The following is a 17654-nucleotide window of genomic DNA, read 5'->3' as shown; positions in this document are numbered from 1 at the left end:
CTCCCCTCTGTTTAGTTCCGTGACCAACTGTTCTAGGGCACAGTCATTTAAGGTATCAACAAATGTAGCCACTTTGGCACCACTGGAATATGCATTTATCCAGTCATTGTGGGTGTGATTTAAGTCACCCATTACTACAACACATCCTCGTTTGGATATCTCCCTGAATTCATTCTCCATCTCATTATCATCCTGAGCATTTCGGTCAGAGAGACAATAGCATGTTCCTCATACGAAATTACTTTTGGGGCCTGGTACTGTCCCCCACTGCAATTCTGTGGAGGAGACTGTCCCTTTTGAGATTTCAAGTTTGTCTCAATGCCTTTTTTGATGTACAGAGCTCACCACCTCCAGCACACCCTTCTCTATCATTCCTATAGAATTTGCACTGAGAGATTACCATATCCCACCGGTTCTCTCCATCAAAGGTGGACCATCATTTAAATTGAGAGGGACAGAGTCCCGTTTGTGTCCCCACCCACATCAAACTCCCAGGCACCCATCTAAACTAATCTGTTAAAAAAAACATTTTCACTGTAAGTGACTGCTCCAACGACTGTGTCAGCTTCCAGAGCAGAGTTGGGCATGTGCAAAAGGAGCAGAGCTCCACGCATCCTCCTTTCTCCTTCTCCACTCTGACCACTCTAATCCTCTGGCATATCAGGCATGTCACTGGCTCCTCCCACACAGCCTGGATGTCATATATGGCCATACCATGCCCCCTCCCCCAACCAGAGGGGGACAAAAACATTCAGTGGGAAAATGGGTGTCAAGGAGGGCGCCCCATCAGCAGCAGTGTGCACCAGCCACCACTGCTCTCCATTCCACCAGGTTTCCAATATGCCCTCTATATCTATGTTCTCTCTTAATACAAAGCATTCCAACTCTCGGAAGTTTCTAACATTATACACAGAATCACAGAATCATAGAATAGTAGGGTTGGAAGGGGCCTACAAGGCCATCGAGTCCAACCCCCTGCTCAATGCAAGAATCCAAGTCAGAGCATCCCTGACAGATGGCTGTCCAGCCTCAACTTGAATGCCTCCAGTGTGGGAGAGCCCACCACCTCCCTAGGGAATTGGTTCCATTGTCGTATTGCTCTAACAGTCAGGAAATTTTTCCTGATGTGCAGCCGGAATCTGGCTTCCTGTAACTTGAGCCTATTATTCCGTGTCCTGCACTCTGGGATGGTCAAGAAGAGATCCTGGCCTTCCTCTCTGATAACCTTTCAAGTACTTGAAGAGCTCTATCATATCTCCCCTCATTCTTCTCTTCTCAAAGCTAAACATGCTCAGTTCTTTCAGTCTCTCCTCATAGGGCTTTGTTTCCAGTCCCCTGATCATCTTTGTTGCCCTTCTATGAACCCTTTCCAGTTTGTCGGCATCCTTCTTAAAATGCGGCGCCCAGAACTGGACACAGTACTCCAGATGAGGCCTAGCCAGTGCTGAGTAGAGGGGAACTAGTACTTCACATGATTTGGAAGCTATGCGTCTATGAATGCAGCCCCAAATAGCATTTGCCTTTTTTGCAGCCACATCACATGGTTGGCTCATATTCAGCTTGTGATCTACAACAATTCCAAGATCCTGACTTTAAAATGCTAAACATGACAAACTTTGAGGATTCTGATACTAAATGCTTGAATTAAGATATTTTCTTTACTTGCCTTACAGCTCCCAGAAATCATTTATCACAACCATCCTAGAACTCTGATCATAACAAGTTTAGTTTACTTTTTCTGGAGCCCTCTGTATATATGGGACTGAATTGTAAATTACTAGCAGTATGAGTGGTAGGGGCGCCAGTTCCTTTAGCATCTTCAGTGCTGCCAAAGGAATAGACACTTGTGCCCAAGTGTGTGTGTGTGTGTGTGCAAGTGTCAATGATACAATGCAACTCCTGCACACTGTTAAGTTCTGGAAAGGGCAAGAGCATCTTAGGGTGCAATCCTAGGCTCGTTTGGACTGGGGGAAAAAATCCCCAGCATTCCCCTGGGAGTTTTAGGATTTTTTTCTGTCTAAACATTCATAGGATTGTGCCCTTAATTTCTGTATTTGCTGTGGCAGTGACTGCATTGCTCCATTGTTACAAATTTTGTTGCTGTTAATAAAAATGTAAGTCTGGTCTGTTCAATAAATTTGTAACTGCTATATAGTTCTTGTATCTATTAAATATGCCAGCTCTTCCAGTTACTTTGGAATCTCAGTGGATTTTTTTTTTTTTTAAGGAGTATTACCTAGATCCTAGTAAGTGAAATAGAGATTTGACTAAAATGGAGATACTGTGGGTAACCCTGGTGAACCTCAGCTTTACAGTCCAATAGTAGGCAAGTTTACTCAGAAAAGTTATTTACCTGGTTCGCGTGGGTGACGCTGCTCGAAGGTGAACTGCAATGTAGCGCTTCTGGGAGCAAGCAACCCTTCCAAAATGAGTGTTTCCACTCATTTTGGCGCTTGCCCCCGGAAGTGCTACATCGTGGCCATCAGTGGTAGGGGCTGCATGCACACCACTGAAGACAGGGCCATGACATCTAGCCAAATTTTTGGACTTTTCTGTTTCTTCCCCCATCCCCTTCTTTTCTGTTTCTTCCTGTCATCTAGCCTGATGAGGAGCTCTGGAGAACTTGAAAGCTTGTACATTTTTGTGGAATTTTGTTTGGTCCTAATAAAGGTATTGCTTAACTGTGGATTTTAGATTTTTTTTCCCTGTCATGGACCAGCATGGCTACCTTTCTTTTTGTTTTTATGTTTCATTGCTGTTACTGCAAATGCCAGAAACTCAGGGACTGACGGCATAGTTTTTTCAGGTGAAATGTTGACAATCACCAGTGGAACAGTTTTCAACATTCAGTGAAGAATACCAACAATTCACAGTTTCTGCCATCTAGCACTGAGACAATAAGACCGGAGTATGCCATCAGTTTACAAACTACAATAAAACTCTGCAAAGTGTTCACAAAAGGTTTTACAAAACTCTGATCCAAATTGACACCAACTTTCCCATCTCTCATTTCCTTCATGTATACTTCAATTCTTCTAAAATCTATCATGCAAATCATTTGAAATCAAAACACTTGGCACCTGAAGCAAGTTGCTAATGAATAACCTAAAAACCTATAATAAAGCAACGGATACTCTAAGAACTCTCAACAAACACAACATTATTTCCCAACACCTTAAATATGAGAAATAAAAATATTGAGCACCTCCAAGTGTGCTGGTTTACCTTACCTCCACCCAAAAATTGAAGAAGAAAAAACCCACGTTGTGTTTGGGTTTTTGTTAGAAAACAGGACATAAAAAACAATCAACAAATTTTAAAAGTTTTTTTTAAAAATCAAAGATACTTTTTCTCCTGGAAGATATGGCTGTATTCCTGGTATAAATACACTTTTTCACATTTCATGCGCAAGCAAATTGCCACTGACCCAGGTTTTAAAAATCATTACAAGAACAGGAAATAGTTATTTTTCTTTGTCTTGGTTTTTCCTGCTTATGCAGCATCGCACAATCTCTTCGGACAGATAACTTTTCCGGCCAACTCCTGAAACACAAGAGTGGATAAAATCCTTTTTTCTTTTTGTAAGCTTCTTGCTGATGGCTGGTACTCTCAAGCTGCGGTGACCAACATTCCAAAATAGATGTTATTCATCTGCAGCAGAAAACTTTCGAAGTGCCAGCTCTTGACCTCACTCAGGGCCACCACCCCTCCTTCCAAAAACAGAGTTGGAGGAGGGGCGCTTCTGTTTCTTCCTCCCTCTTTCTCTCCCCCTCTCATCTTTCACGCTCGCACAACACAGCAGAATTGCTGTTAGAAATCTCAGCAGAAGTGTTTTCTTAACACTTTTATGGAACACATCTCAGTGAAAATTAATGCAAGGAGCTATAGTAAACTTATATGGTATTTAGAAAGGCAGTGGCAAAAGAACATTTGCTTCCACCTTTAAAATGCAATGCGGAAAAGAACCAGACGTTCCTTTGAAGAACTCTTTCCTTACAAATATCTTTGCTCCAGTATTCCATGGTGTGATGAGCTCTGAAACAAAAAGACATTATCCCCACACCACTTACAAATTAAATTGCTCTCTCTACGTAGACACATACCAGTGATGCAATTACACCACAGAAAGCAAGCAAACAATGTAGCCAAATCTTCTTAACCCAGTGTAGGGTTTTGTTACCTTCCTGGCAGCTGATTTTACTGTGTGTTAATTTCCAGGCTATTCAACACATCTGTTCTTCATGAACTGAAGAAAGGAACACAAAGATGTGTTCTGTCCAGTTGTTGGTAGAATTTCACAAACGTAAGTACTCTGAATCTGAAAGAGACTGCAAATATCCAACAGCTGGCTGTTTTAAATTGCAGTTATTAAAGTTCTGTTCTTTAAAAGTCACTCGCATGTCCGAATGATTGATAGTTAAATCTATTTTGGAATTTGAGACACTTCCACCAAATACATGTAAAGCAACTTTAGATCTCACCAGTACAAACTCATATTTCTACAACCAGTCTAAAAACAGATCCACGGCCTGTTTCATGAGCTCTTGGCCTGTTTCCAGCACTGTATCAATATACAAGTCCCCATGCCTAGCAAATCACACTGGTGCTGCTGGTGGTGAATTATGAAATATCCAATGAAATTAACACTGAGCTGGATTGAGTACATAGAGTACACCACTTCTTTGAGATTGCTCACAACAGCAGGATGGCTGAAGCTTTGTTATAAATCCTGCACACCCTCCAGCCCAGCTCCAGCTGACCTGATTCACAGTCTGATGTAACCACAGAGGAGAGAGTGAGGCATGGAAACACCACGTTCCCCTAGCAGATCACGCGGTTCACTGAAATGACACCAGCTGGCCCAGGTGATGTGTTAGGAATGCCAAAGGCAACACTATCACAATATTATTCCTTCCAGCTGGCCTGGAGCATAACAGACCCCACACAACTGTGTAGAATGTTTGACACAGTTCAGCCAGCTCCCAGTTTCTAGTGTGGTTACTTTGCGCACGCAGATGCGTGACAGTAGCCATCAGCGCACATGCCTTCAAGCCAGGCAAAGACTGTGCCGATCCCCATATGATTGTCAGCTAGACTAAATGACAGATCAGAGACTTGCAAATCAGCAACTGGAGCTCAAAGCCCATTAGATTACTTTGTAGTCCTCTCCCCCTGGGGGTTCCCAGTCAACAGCTGGTTGGCCTCTGTGTGAACACCTAGGGCTCCCTTTTTCCATATCCAGGCTTGCATCCGTACCATAGAACAGGCCTTTCCACAGTGAGGCTTGGTTCTGAATGGCTAAAAACGCCAAGAATTATCCAACCACTACCTTGGTTTCAATGGCTGGTACGGTCGCATCATCACTGTAAGGGTAACCTTCTCTTTTCACCTTGTTTCTCATTTCCATGCCACTTTTAGAAGAGATACTAAGTTTGCATCTGTTCTTCATTTAAGCACCCTGGCTTCCCTCAAAGGGTGAGTGAGAAAATGAATCAGTAGCTCCTTGTCTGCTGAATGTAGCCCAAGTCTGCCAATTGTTGAATGGTTGCATAGGGATTTTGCGACCTGTGAGAAGTGATGAACTAACGTTATCTGATATTGAGCGGGGGGTTGGACTTGATGGCCTTACAGGCCCCTTCCAACCCTACTATTCTATGATTCTATGAACAGAACAAAATGCTGGACTAGATGGACCATTGGTCTGATCCAGCATGGCTCTTCTTATGTTCTTATGATTGCAATGTCAGCATCTTCAGTGCAGGGGGCCAGAGTGAGAAGAATTTTCCTACCGACTCTTTGTCTTACCGCCCTTAATCAAAGCTTCTTCTGCTGTTGCTGTCCTGTTGAGATGCAGTGACAGATCCTGCACATCACCACCCCAGCATCTTGCAAGATGGCAGTTGCTGAGAAAAGAGCTCAAGAGAGCAGGACAACCTTCTCACCTCTGTATGGTGTGGGCCGTGGGATGCAGGGCTGGGGATCGACCCTCATCCCATCCCTTTATGCCCTTGCTGAACTTGTCAACCTTCAGTTTAGAAAGAACATAGGAAGCTGTCTTATATCAAGTCACATCATTGCTTCATCTAGCTCAGTATTGTCTACATTGACCGGCAGCAGCTCTCCATGGTTTCAGACAGGGGCCTTCCTGGAGATGCCAGGGACTGAATCTGGGAACTCTCGCATGAAAAGCATGTGCTCTACCACTGTGCTACAGCCCTTCCTTCCTAGATCAGAGCAAATCCCCATCCATTCTAGTATCCAGCTTCCCATGGTGGCAACTGGACGCCTCTTGAAAATCTCTGATCACAGGCTAGAAGGCACTAGCCCAGGGATCCTCTTTCAGCCTGAGGGCTGAATTCAACTTCAGAGAAACTCTTGGTGACCGCATTCCAGTAGTGGGTGGGGCAAAGATAAAGGGACAGGGGCCAAAAGGGACAGGGCACAAAATACAAAAAGTACAAGCATATTGTAGGTTAAAAAATGTTTACTGTCAGTAGCTAAGGCTTAGGAGATGCATTTCAACCTTTTAAAATGGGGAAAATCTGCAGAAAAGCTGGGAAACCACCACATGATCGATGTTTAGGAGAAAGGGGGTAGGACCAGGGGAAAGCAGGCATGGGATGCGAGGTCCTCTACCCCTGCGCTAGCCCTTTCCTACTACTTTTGTCTCCAGCGACTGGTGGCCTAAAGTGGCACAGAGCTAGGGCCTATATCACCACCTCGCAGATGCCAGGATCCTAGCACCTCAGCAGAGACCACCAATGACACCTCTCCTGACACACTTTTAAAGAAATTCTGGCCTGATGCTCCAAGCAGCACCAAGCAACTGGGTCTAGGCACCACTTAAATCTCCCACAAGGCCTGGAGTGCCACTACACTGGGGGCATTGTGGGAGATTAAAATGGCAGCCAAATTCAGCTGCCTGGTGGTAGTCAGAGTGCTGCCACTGCAGAGTGTTGTCTGCCACTGCCACCAGGCAAACCTGCCAGAATCCACTGACAGAGAAGGGGACCCACTAGGGGACCTTGGAGCTGGCCCTGCTTATAGCCATCATGGCTACTAGCTTTTGGTAGACCTACCCGGCATGATTTTTCTCTCTGTGGCCTTTAAAATAAATATAATATAATCAGCTCTTCTTGTAACAATATGAATTCATTCATTCATAATATAATCATCCAGTTTCAACAAGTGTGATACACGTGCCTTATTCAAACAACAGCAACAAGAAGAACATGCAATATTGATTCAACCCTGTAAGGGCTCCTTTACACCGGGCTTTTATCCTGCGATTGAGAATGCTCCTTCATGGAAGTTTGCAGGCTCTTTACATGATGCAGTGACCCTGCCGTGACCCTCCTGCACTAAATGTTCTTTGTTCCATTTTTAAATAGATCACAGACAATGAGGTATCAAATTACCTCGTTGTGTTCCGCTGCAGTTTCCTCCATGAAGAGTTAAAGCAGCAAAAAGAGGAGCGAGATCAATGAAAGATAATGGAAGACTCAGATACAGGGAGGGGGAGGGGGAGGGAGCGCGTGTAGGGAGTCAGTTGTGATCCTGCATTTAAAACTGAAGCTGAAAGCCCCTTTTTAAATGCAGGATTTTAGGCTGGTGTAGAAATGCCCGAAGATCCACAGCTTCATGTGCTACAACCATTTAACAGAGAGCATTGTGCAAAGGTTTGTACAGAACTTGGAAGGAACCATCTCTGCCAAAAGGATCATAATCAAGATGAGTGAAGGCCAAAGGCAGCATTAAGAGCTAATAATCCATATGGCTGATGCCTTTACTCCAGACAGAGCACAGACAAAAAGCACAAGTGTCCTTTAAAAAGACAAGTACCTTTCCCCCCAGTAAGTACATAAAAACTGCATTTTGATACTGCTGCAGAAGTGACCCACAGAACTCCAGGAGACAGAAAAGTTGTCCTTTTTTCCCCAACACATTCTACAGTAAGGGCTTTAGGGCTTTGTGTCAGCTGCATAACTTGGCAGGAAGAGGGATGGTGCTTTAGACAATTTTTCCAGGTGATGCTTAAGCCAGTGTTTGCATTTCCCATGTCTGAAATTAGAACATAAGGCCTACATTGTCTTGAACATGCATTCAGTTTAAAGTTCCAGAATCCCTATGAGTGTAATGCTTTTATTAGGCCAACCAAAAGATCACAAAAAACATGCAAGCTTTTGAGATCTCTTCAACAGGCAACATGTTCCAAAACGCAGGTTTGGGGGTAGAAGAGGGAATGTTTTAAAAATCCTGGCCTGGTGCCTGCATGATCACAACCTTGAGATGGAATGGGGGAGGAAGGGTCTACAGACATTCCAATGAGACTCTACCAGGGTTTCAGATTTTACCTGGAGCTGCCCTTAAGGCTGTTGGGAGGACAAAAGGCAGATATGTTTGATCCTCCAGTACAGAAAATATAAAATCCATCTGTTTACTGAGAAATTGATTTTATATTCTTATATTTATATTTCCAAAAAATGGAGGATCAAACATCTGCCTTCCTTCCTCCCAGCAGTGCTAGGGGCAGCTCCAGGTGGAACCTGAAACCCTGCCAAAGCAGGGGTGGGCAACACATGGCCCATGGGCCACATGCGACCTGCCATAGCCATTTGAACGGTCCCCCACCTGAGCCCTGCTACTGCTGCTGATGCCACCACCAGCACTCCCCAAACCCCAGCGATTCAGTTGGGAAAAGGGCACGCAGGGAGTCAGTGCCTCGTTTCTCAGCAATATCACTCGGATTCCAGCAGACAGCCACTTCCGAGGGCATGGGCCCTTGCAGGATTCCAGAGTGGCCAATGTGGCCTCCCAGCCTTCCAAAGCTGCCACCCCTGTGCTAGAGCTGTGTCTGGATGCCCGCAGACCATTCCTCCCTCGTTTCATCTCAAGATTGCGACAATGCAGAAATCAAGTCTGTTTCTATTTTTTTTCTTTCCCTTGCCCCCGACCCAACCTGCTTTTTGTAACATCTTGCCTGATGAAGAAATCTCATTTTTGTTGATCTTTTCGTTGGCCTAGTAGACGTATTACACCAATATGGATTTTGCTTAAGGCCGACACAGCCACTGTTGCTTTCAGTTTAGAGTGTGATGGCCACTTTCTATAACACATTAACAATGTTCACATTCCGTAGTAAAAGGGACAAATTTACATATGTTCATTTATTTAAGAATAGAACTCTGTCCAGCTTTATTTGCTTAAAAAAAAGCTGGTGAGCTAGCAAATAGGATTGCTGCCAGGGAATTTTGAAACAACCCTTATCAGATACTTTTTCCCTAGCTCAGCCTCCATTCTTGTCAGTATAAATTTTAAATACATGTAGTAGCAGTAGCAGATGGCGAAGAGAATAGTCCAGTCCCACCGGTCATTCCTAAATGGAAATGTTTAAGAAGATTTCTCTGGAGTAATGTGGCCAATTTTCCCCTGCTGGTTTCTTCAACAGCTTGTGTGGCTAGTAGAAATTCAACAGGTGAAGTTTTACCCATCAGCTTGAAATTGAATTTCAGCCTGGAAAGCAGCTGTTAAAAGCACGGGAAATCCGCCAGACTATAAAGAAGCTGCTTTTGTGGTGGCTTCACCTGATATTTAGCGTGTCTGCTCACTTTATAAAATCTAGGTAGTTCTTTTAACCAAAGCAAACCCCCGCAGGAAATGTGCTCCTTATTGGAAAAGACTGTTGGGAGAAATTTTGCAATAAAATGAAAGGCCAGGCAAAATACTTGTTGCTGAAGTTCTAAAAATCATTAATTACATACCATGCAGCCTAGGGGAGTAATTTAACCACTGTATCTGGATTTCCCCTATTTAGAAAGTGGGGCTTTCATGAGCCATAAAGATCCATTAGGATTCAAGTGTTGAGAGCCTGTGCCCTAATGCCAGCTCCCAACCAATGTTGGTGGTGCTACAGCAATTTATACCATTCCTGCAAAAATGGATTCTGATAAGAATTCTTTCTGTCTTCTTTTTTAAAGAAAAGCACTTCATGTCTATAAAATACTTAATTTAATGTTTTCAGTTAACTTTGCAGTTCTTTATCTAAAGGACAAAATTTGCTTTGTGAAATTATGAAAATTGGGGATAGAGCACAAATACTTTGGTCAAATACTAATGACATTCTCATACTCTCTGAATCTGAAAATGCTTCATAAGCTTAGGCAGGCCAGTTATTCTGACATTGCAGAGCATGGACTATTTATTACTAGAAAGACACTAGAAGTAAAGCAGAGCTCAGCACTTTTCATTTTTATGGCATGCCATCTCTTAAACTTTCACATTTTTCTAAAGGACTGTGCTTACTACCTTCCAAGTCTACACACACACACGCACACACACACACACCACTCCTGTCCACCCTTTGATGAATTTCTGAATGTTAATATATTTTAAATGTCTTATGGCACAATCCTATGCATGTTTAGACAGAGGAAAGCAAGGCTGGCTGGGGAATGCTGGGAATTGTAGGCCTTTTCTCTGTCTAAACATGCATAGCATTATGCCCTTAAAGAAGCTTTTAATGACAACTAACTCACGACTCTGGTTCTTTGAAAAAGTACCCCCTCAGCGAAGCTGTCCTATTAACTTTACTGTACTGTTTTTTTCCATCTGTTTCTATTACCCTCCACAGGATGATCTCACTCTCATTTGAGGTAGGAACAGAGAAATCTTCAGAAACATGTTACTGAATACAAAGTAGCCGCTCTTTCAAAGGCTAAGGCTTCCTTCCAAACAGACAAAAGAATTAGTTTTGTACGAATCCAAACTTTTCTGAATCATAAACTCATCACCAGCTCTGCTAAATGAGGATTTCTATAATCCCAGGGTGTACATGTATATATATATATATTAAAGAAAAGAAAGAAACTTGATGGCACAGTTAGAAGCTTACTTACAGGCGTTCCATTATGTCCTTCCAGGGACTGAAATGCAGCCTCTCTGAGGAGAGGAGACTGCTCCCTGCAGCATTCAGACAATCGTTCCCATTATAACCATCAGGAGTCTGAATTAAAGGGCGGCCTTGCAAAAAACATAAACAGCTTGTCAGCACGACCAAAGAGGCGGGACTGCTGTATCAGGGGACAACATCAGCCAATGATCAGCCTCTTCAGCGTCTGTTTGGTTAAGATATTGTGTTTCATTCTTAAGAGGAGAGTGGGGGGTGCGAAGAGCTGAAGAGAAGAACGGTGCCATACTGCTCACACAGCGGAAAGGGGAGGGCAGGGGGGAATGTGTAGCACAAGGAATAATAAAAATCAACATGCCACCCCAGCGAAAGCACATATCTGCTGTGTGTACTAACTGAAAACCCGTAGGCCACCATGTAGCATCTAGCTTGGTCCTGCTTTTATATTAAATAAGTATATGGAGCAAAACCATGGAGCATTTTATCTTGCACTGAAAATCAGCAAAGTGTAGGGATTAGAGTTTGGGACAGCACCAGGAAGGCCTGGGTTCAGATCCTTCCTCAGCCATAACTTTCAGCCAGTCACAATAGTTCAGCCTAACCTATCTCTATGCAGCCTCCCCCAACTTAGTGCCCTCCAGATTTATTGTCCATGCTTGCTAGGGATGATGGGAGTTGTGGGCTAACACATCTGGAGGGCACCAAGATTGGGGAAGGTTGCCCTATAGGGCTGTTGTGACAATAAAAAGGATAGGGAATCATGTACATCAGGGGTCCCCAACCTTTTTGGACCTGTGGGCATATTTGGGAATTTGAGAAACTCCTGTGGGCACCATCAAAAAAATACCTAATAAATGGATCGCCACTTTGGCAGCTACCTGTCACGTCTATGGACTTAGGCTGCACTGTATTCAGCAAAAAGTTTTGTTTTGTGTCTATTGGACATTGCAACGTCTCTTTAATAAGGGTTTGTCTAATTCAGCTAATTTCTGGTGGTGCAATACAGCTAATGTTTCTTTTAAACATATATTTTGGCAATATCTAGTAGTTTCTTCTTTTGCAGGGGAGGTTAGTACAAAGACAAATTTTGTACTGGAACAATCTTTAATATTCATCTATTTACACACTCTTATATTATTTACCTGCTTAATGGAAATTAGCAAATGTTCACGTAAATGGATTCTCCGCACCCTATTTACAACATAGGAAGGATAAACACTCACCTCCTATAATGCAATGGACGGAGGACCTTACAGTGCTTTCAACATTTGAACGGGTGGTATATAGATATCACCTTCAAATGGATACTTATTTGGATATGTGGTCCACTTTTGTTGAAACCTATGTATAATTGCTAGAAAGTTGTTTGCATTTCATACAAATCCATGTATATCTATTAAAAAAACAGGAAAAAAATTCAGGTGCCCAGGGGTACCACATTGGGGAACCCTTCATGGGCACCATTGGAGGTGCCTGCAGGTGCTATGGCACCCGCGGGCGCTGCATTGGAGACCCATGATGTACATCTTGCTGAGGCCCTTGGAGGAAGGGTGGAGTATAAGTATCTTACAGACATCTTTTTCAGGAGTGGGGAGGGGGAAACTAGCGTTTCTCTTGAGGTCTTTATAGGAGCTTTCCACACAACTCTTCCTGTTTTTTCACAGCAGAATAGACATCCAGTATAGTAGATAAGACCATGAACTGTGAACCAGGAACCTTCAGGTTCAGATTTCATCTTTACCACAACCTCGCCAAGTGGCCTTAAGCAAACCCCTCTCTCAGGCCCTCATCTGCAATACAGCAGTGGTAACCCTGAACTACCCTTACAGGGCTGTTGCAGTGTTTACTTGATAATGCGTGTGAAGCACTTCGAATACTGAAAGTCCTGTAAATGATCATCACCCTGACCACTGTCAACTATACAAGCATCATCATTTCTCGTGCAGGATCAAAATGTCTTAAGGCAATAAGTATCCAGTCTTTCTTTCTGGTAGGGAGCCTATGCCTTTAACATCCACATGGCAAGCAGAAATTCAACAGCTACAGTTTCCCCTGGCATAAAAAGGTCAAGGTGTCCCCAACCGGTCGTGTCCGACTCCAGGGTGCGGTGCTCATCCCCGTTTCTAAGCCGAAGGGCCAACGCTGTCCGAAGACGCTTCCGTGGTCATGTGGCTGGCATGACTGAACACCGAGGTGCACGGAATGCTGTTACCTTTCCCGCCGAGGCGGTACCTATTCATCCACTTGCAATGTCTTGCTTTCGAGCTGCTAGGTTGGCAGGAGCTGGGACTGAAGACGGGAGCTCACTCCGTCACGCAGCACTCGGGTCTCAAGCTGCTGTCCTGCCGACCTTCCAGTCTGCAGTTCAGCGTCGTAACCACTAAGCCACCGCGGCCCCTTCCCCTGGCATACAGTTGCGCTATTTTTGTAGAGTATTTTTATTCTTATTCTATCATTCTATACATTTCATACCATTATAAATGGTATATAATACATTCTATACCATTTACAGCAGGGGTGGGCAACTTGTGACAGTTTGTTTTGGCCTACAACCCCCATCAGGCTAGCCAGTATAGCCAATAGTGAGGGATGATGGGAGTTGTAGGCCAAAACAAGCAGTCACAAGTTACAGAGAAAAGAGAGGCAAATTCAGTCTTTCAAGAACATAAGACCAAAAAGCCACAAAAGGCTGACATTTCTGCCACAGAGTCCTAATTGATTTCATTGATGAACCAAATCTCGAGCATTGTCCATGCATGCAACTTCAGGGGCCTTTAAGAACCAATTCTTTGTTGTAGGCACAGGTACTTTGGCGGGCTACTGCTTATTAAAGCAATGTTGGTGTTCGAGGTGCAAAGAGTTGCATTTCTGTGATAAAATTGTGGGAGGACAATAGTTGCCATATTGAAATGTTTGGTCAAATCAATCATTGTGGGATTTCTTTTCAGGCCAGTCATTTCCAGGTTTTCCACATGCTTTCCCACAGCTCTTTTATACAGAATTATCTTCAGACAGACATTGCATCTTTAATCCTAGCGAGCTATAGAGCAGCAGCAGGAGGATATAGGGATAAAGGCCCCTTTGCCAGGAGAACTGGATATCTGGACAGTTGCCCAGTTGCTGGCACCATATTTGCTATTATGTTAATAGTGCATACATGGTTTAACCCGGATTTTTCCTGCAATGTACACTAGTAGTCTGTTGCCTTTCACATATATGGAATTAAGAGATTATAGTATTAGTCTAAGTGAAAGTATAATTTCATGGCTAAAGCATGAATGTGGAAGTAACAGTCTATATGGTTGTGCCACATTCCAGTGTTCTGGTATGTTACATGCTTCATGCGGCACACTTATTTGTAAGTCTCACTGAACACAGTGGTACCTACTTCCAAGAAAATGTGCAATTTCGTGCACATAGGAAATGCAGTGATCGTTCTTAACCTACCATAAAAGCACGACTGTATTCCAGGATTGAAGATGTGCTATGGAAATGCAACACTGTTATTAGGAGCAATATTGATTTGGAAAGATAGCCTTTCAGATCTATCAATAATTGCGTCAAGGCCCTATCACAAAATTTGTTCCAAAATGTTAGTTTGTTCTGAAAATGGAATATTGCTTCCAACCCTGTTGCTGTCCTGTGATTGATGGAGAATCCGTAGGGATGCAAGCTTTGGGGTATCAACAGTGTATGGTTCTTCATTCACAGAGTTTAATTAATATCAATGTTAATTAATATTTAAAATTCATCCTCTGCCTGTGTTAACTTTCTCATACTAACATGTCCTTGTCAAAATCCCAAAATGAATGATGATTTAGGATGTAATCTTACATATGTTTAATTCAAAAGCATGTTCCTTTGAAATGTTTCAGATTAAACAGTTGCTGCTGGGGAATGTTCTGAACACAACTTGGACAGAAATGGTGCATAGGTATTGGTATTTGGTGACTACATTTCTATATATTTGAGTCAACTAGTGCCCAAAATGTGACATTCAAGTTTTAAACTGGATGCTCAGGAAAAGGATTTTTAAAAGCAAAGAAAGGAGACATTTTGTTTCACTTGGTCTATATTTTTGTTTGCTTGTTGGACCAACACACCTACACACCGACTGCATTATTATTTCTTATTTATAGAGCATGTAGAATGTGCAAAGTTCTCTACAATGCTTTCTCATATAACAGGTGAACAGCCTCATATATCCACTCTATGTGTGGGGAAGTAGCAAGAATGCACCTGAAGGCCACACCTCCATGCTGAGCCACCCACAGGTCATGCCCCTTAGTGGCCACGCATTCAGTGTCAGTGTGAAAGGAGCCCTGTGCTGCTACAGCAGTGGGCAATGCATGCAGGGTTCCAGAACCAAATCAGGACCCAACTGGGAGGATCTGGGCAGTTGAGAAAGTAAATCGCATTTTTCACAAATATTTTATTTGTGAACTTTCATATTTAACTAGTAGCTACCCACTATACAAGGGAAGAACAAAGGTAAAATAACTGAAAGTGAAAATAATGGTTTTTAATTTTGTATTTTAGTTTAAAATAACTATTTTTCAATTTATTTAAGGAAACCTAAAACCTAAAAAGAATTAGCACAGTTTTCTGACATAAACATTTACATTTATTTATTGGTACAAATACCGTTAACTAAGGTTACTGCACTAGTATGCCAGAATTACAGAAAAGAACTTTAGTCTTTGAAAAAAGGTAGGGATAGGTAGTATAGCTCTGTTCTGCCCAGCAGTATTTGAGAAGCTTGTTTTCCCAGTGCATGACAAAACTCCAGACTGCATTATGAAATTTGCGATTAGTGATAAAGTACCTCTGATTCCCACAATTTCCCAGTGCTGATAGGAGCCTGAAGCTCTAGGTCTGCCTATATAAAATTTTATGAGTAACCAAACAAGCTAGAACGATATTATATCAGCAGCATATATAAGTGACTTTTAAGTGTTTCTCTGCACAGCTTGGTGGAATATGGTCTATGGCATCTTCCATTGCTCCAGCTGCTGTCAGAATTTGTGTCCCACTTATAAAAGGCCATTATGCCAAATATGAGACAGGGCTATCCATTTCATCCTGTCTGCTGGTGGGTGTTCCTCTTCATCACAGTTACAACTTTGACTGAAAACAAGCCATGCCCATGGAAAAAACTGGGCATGCTGAGTGGGGAGAAAAAAACAGAGGCTGCACTGTGTCTGTATCTTGCTGAAATAAACATTGCTTGTCTTGTCTAAGGACCAGCCATTGTTAACCACAACAATAAAATCGTTCAGCAAATATTTTGTAAAATTTCATCTGGGGTTTCTGGTACCATCCACATGGGGTTTGTGCTACTTGGCAATTCCGCCTTAGTTGAATTTTTTTACACTGTAGTGTTTGTTGGATTCGTGCAAGTCAACATAACCAGAATATGTTCTCATATATGCTTTGATACACAGCAACAGAAGTGTAATTGCCCCTAACAGCCAACTTAAACACAAATAAGCTGAAATCACTTGGAGGCCAATCAGACATTATGTGGGGTATCCATGGTTGGATCTCCCCATATAAATTTCTTCTAACAAAAGCAGCTGTGTGTGCATGTGTGCGTGCGAGAGACAGAGAGAGAGAGAGAGAAAGAGAGAGAGAGAGACTGTGATTTGATTGATGCTGTTGGGCAGGTGGGCATAACCCTTTCCTTTGCACCACTCACTGGCTGTATCAAAATCTCTCATGCCAGTTATGATTTTCTTAAATAAATTCAATTTTATTTTTAAATACAATCCTGTGCCGTGGATTATTCACATTCATGCCTGATGGGGTTCTCTCTCTCTCTCTTTTTTTTTAACAAGAGATGTTTAATAAAACATTCTAGAGGCTTAAATCCAATACAGACCTGTGTGAACATTAAGAACATCGAAGGACGCCTTGCTAGTTGCAGTGACCTGGAGACTGCCATCTTGTGGCAACCTGGAAGCAGACCTTCTCCATGGTGGCACCCACTTTATGGAATACCTTCCCCTGTGGTATTTGCCACCAACTATGGCATGCTTTCGACTCCAATTAAAGACCCATCTCTTTACTCAGGCCTTCCCTGGCTGATTGTTCTGCCCAGTTTGTTTGTTAATTATAATGTTTTGAGTACTTGGGGTTAATGTTTTTATAAATGTTTTAATATTTATTATGACGTATTTTAATATATTTTAATCTTTATCTGTAAACCAGTTAGAGATTTAAAAAAAAATATGGTAAGCAGCATATAAATCTATTAAACAAACAAACAAACAAACAGCTAGATGGATTTTGTTGTATGGGTTTAGGCCCTTTGGCAACTTGTGAATGGGCTGGGGGCAGGGCAGAATCTGAAAGAAAAACTGTATATTCCCATTTATCATATAACCAATCCTAACAGAAGACTTGAATAGCTGTGGAATATGCACATCCCACACAGAGAGAACGACAGATAGCCAGATTTGACACTACAAAAAGTGGCTATACTTTGGTCAAGAGAAATACAGAAATTAAAGTGCAACCGTGTTTAAAACAACGTAAAAGCCAAAAGTAAGAGCCTTGCTGCAATTTTTTTCTGTTCACATTTACTGAGGAGAACCAAGCTGATGAATGAAGCTCCAATATTTTGGCCACCTAATGCGAAGAGAAAACTCCCTGGAAAAGACCCTGATGCTGGGAAAGACTGAAGGCAAAAGGAGAAGGGGACGGCAGAGGATGAGATGGCTAGATAGCATCACGGATGCAATGAATA

General features: G+C 42.6%; 1 protein-coding gene across 5 annotated transcripts in view; it reads right to left on the bottom strand.

Moving 5' to 3' along the window:
* Positions 1 to 11004, bottom strand: part of TRIM2 (tripartite motif containing 2) — a 126002-nt gene extending 114998 nt beyond the window's left edge. For 4 of the 5 annotated variants that reach the window (XM_084856295.1, XM_084856292.1, XM_084856291.1 and 1 more), the window contains exon 1: positions 10896 to 11004. The gene's annotated coding sequence lies outside the window, so the exon portion shown is untranslated. Of the gene's footprint in view, positions 1 to 4180; positions 4260 to 10895 lie in introns of those variants that run through there. The other variant, XM_084856294.1, reaches the window with a different exon arrangement.
* Positions 11005 to 17654: the final 6650 nt, after the last annotated feature.

This window comes from Heloderma suspectum, chromosome 5, assembly GCF_057233095.1.
Source record: "Heloderma suspectum isolate Gila_16-S chromosome 5, 16-S_ref, whole genome shotgun sequence".
In the NCBI taxonomy this organism is placed as follows: Eukaryota; Metazoa; Chordata; class Lepidosauria; order Squamata; family Helodermatidae; genus Heloderma; species Heloderma suspectum.
The sequence above is the reverse complement of the archived record's forward strand: the minus strand, read 5'-3'. Positions and strand labels throughout refer to the sequence as shown.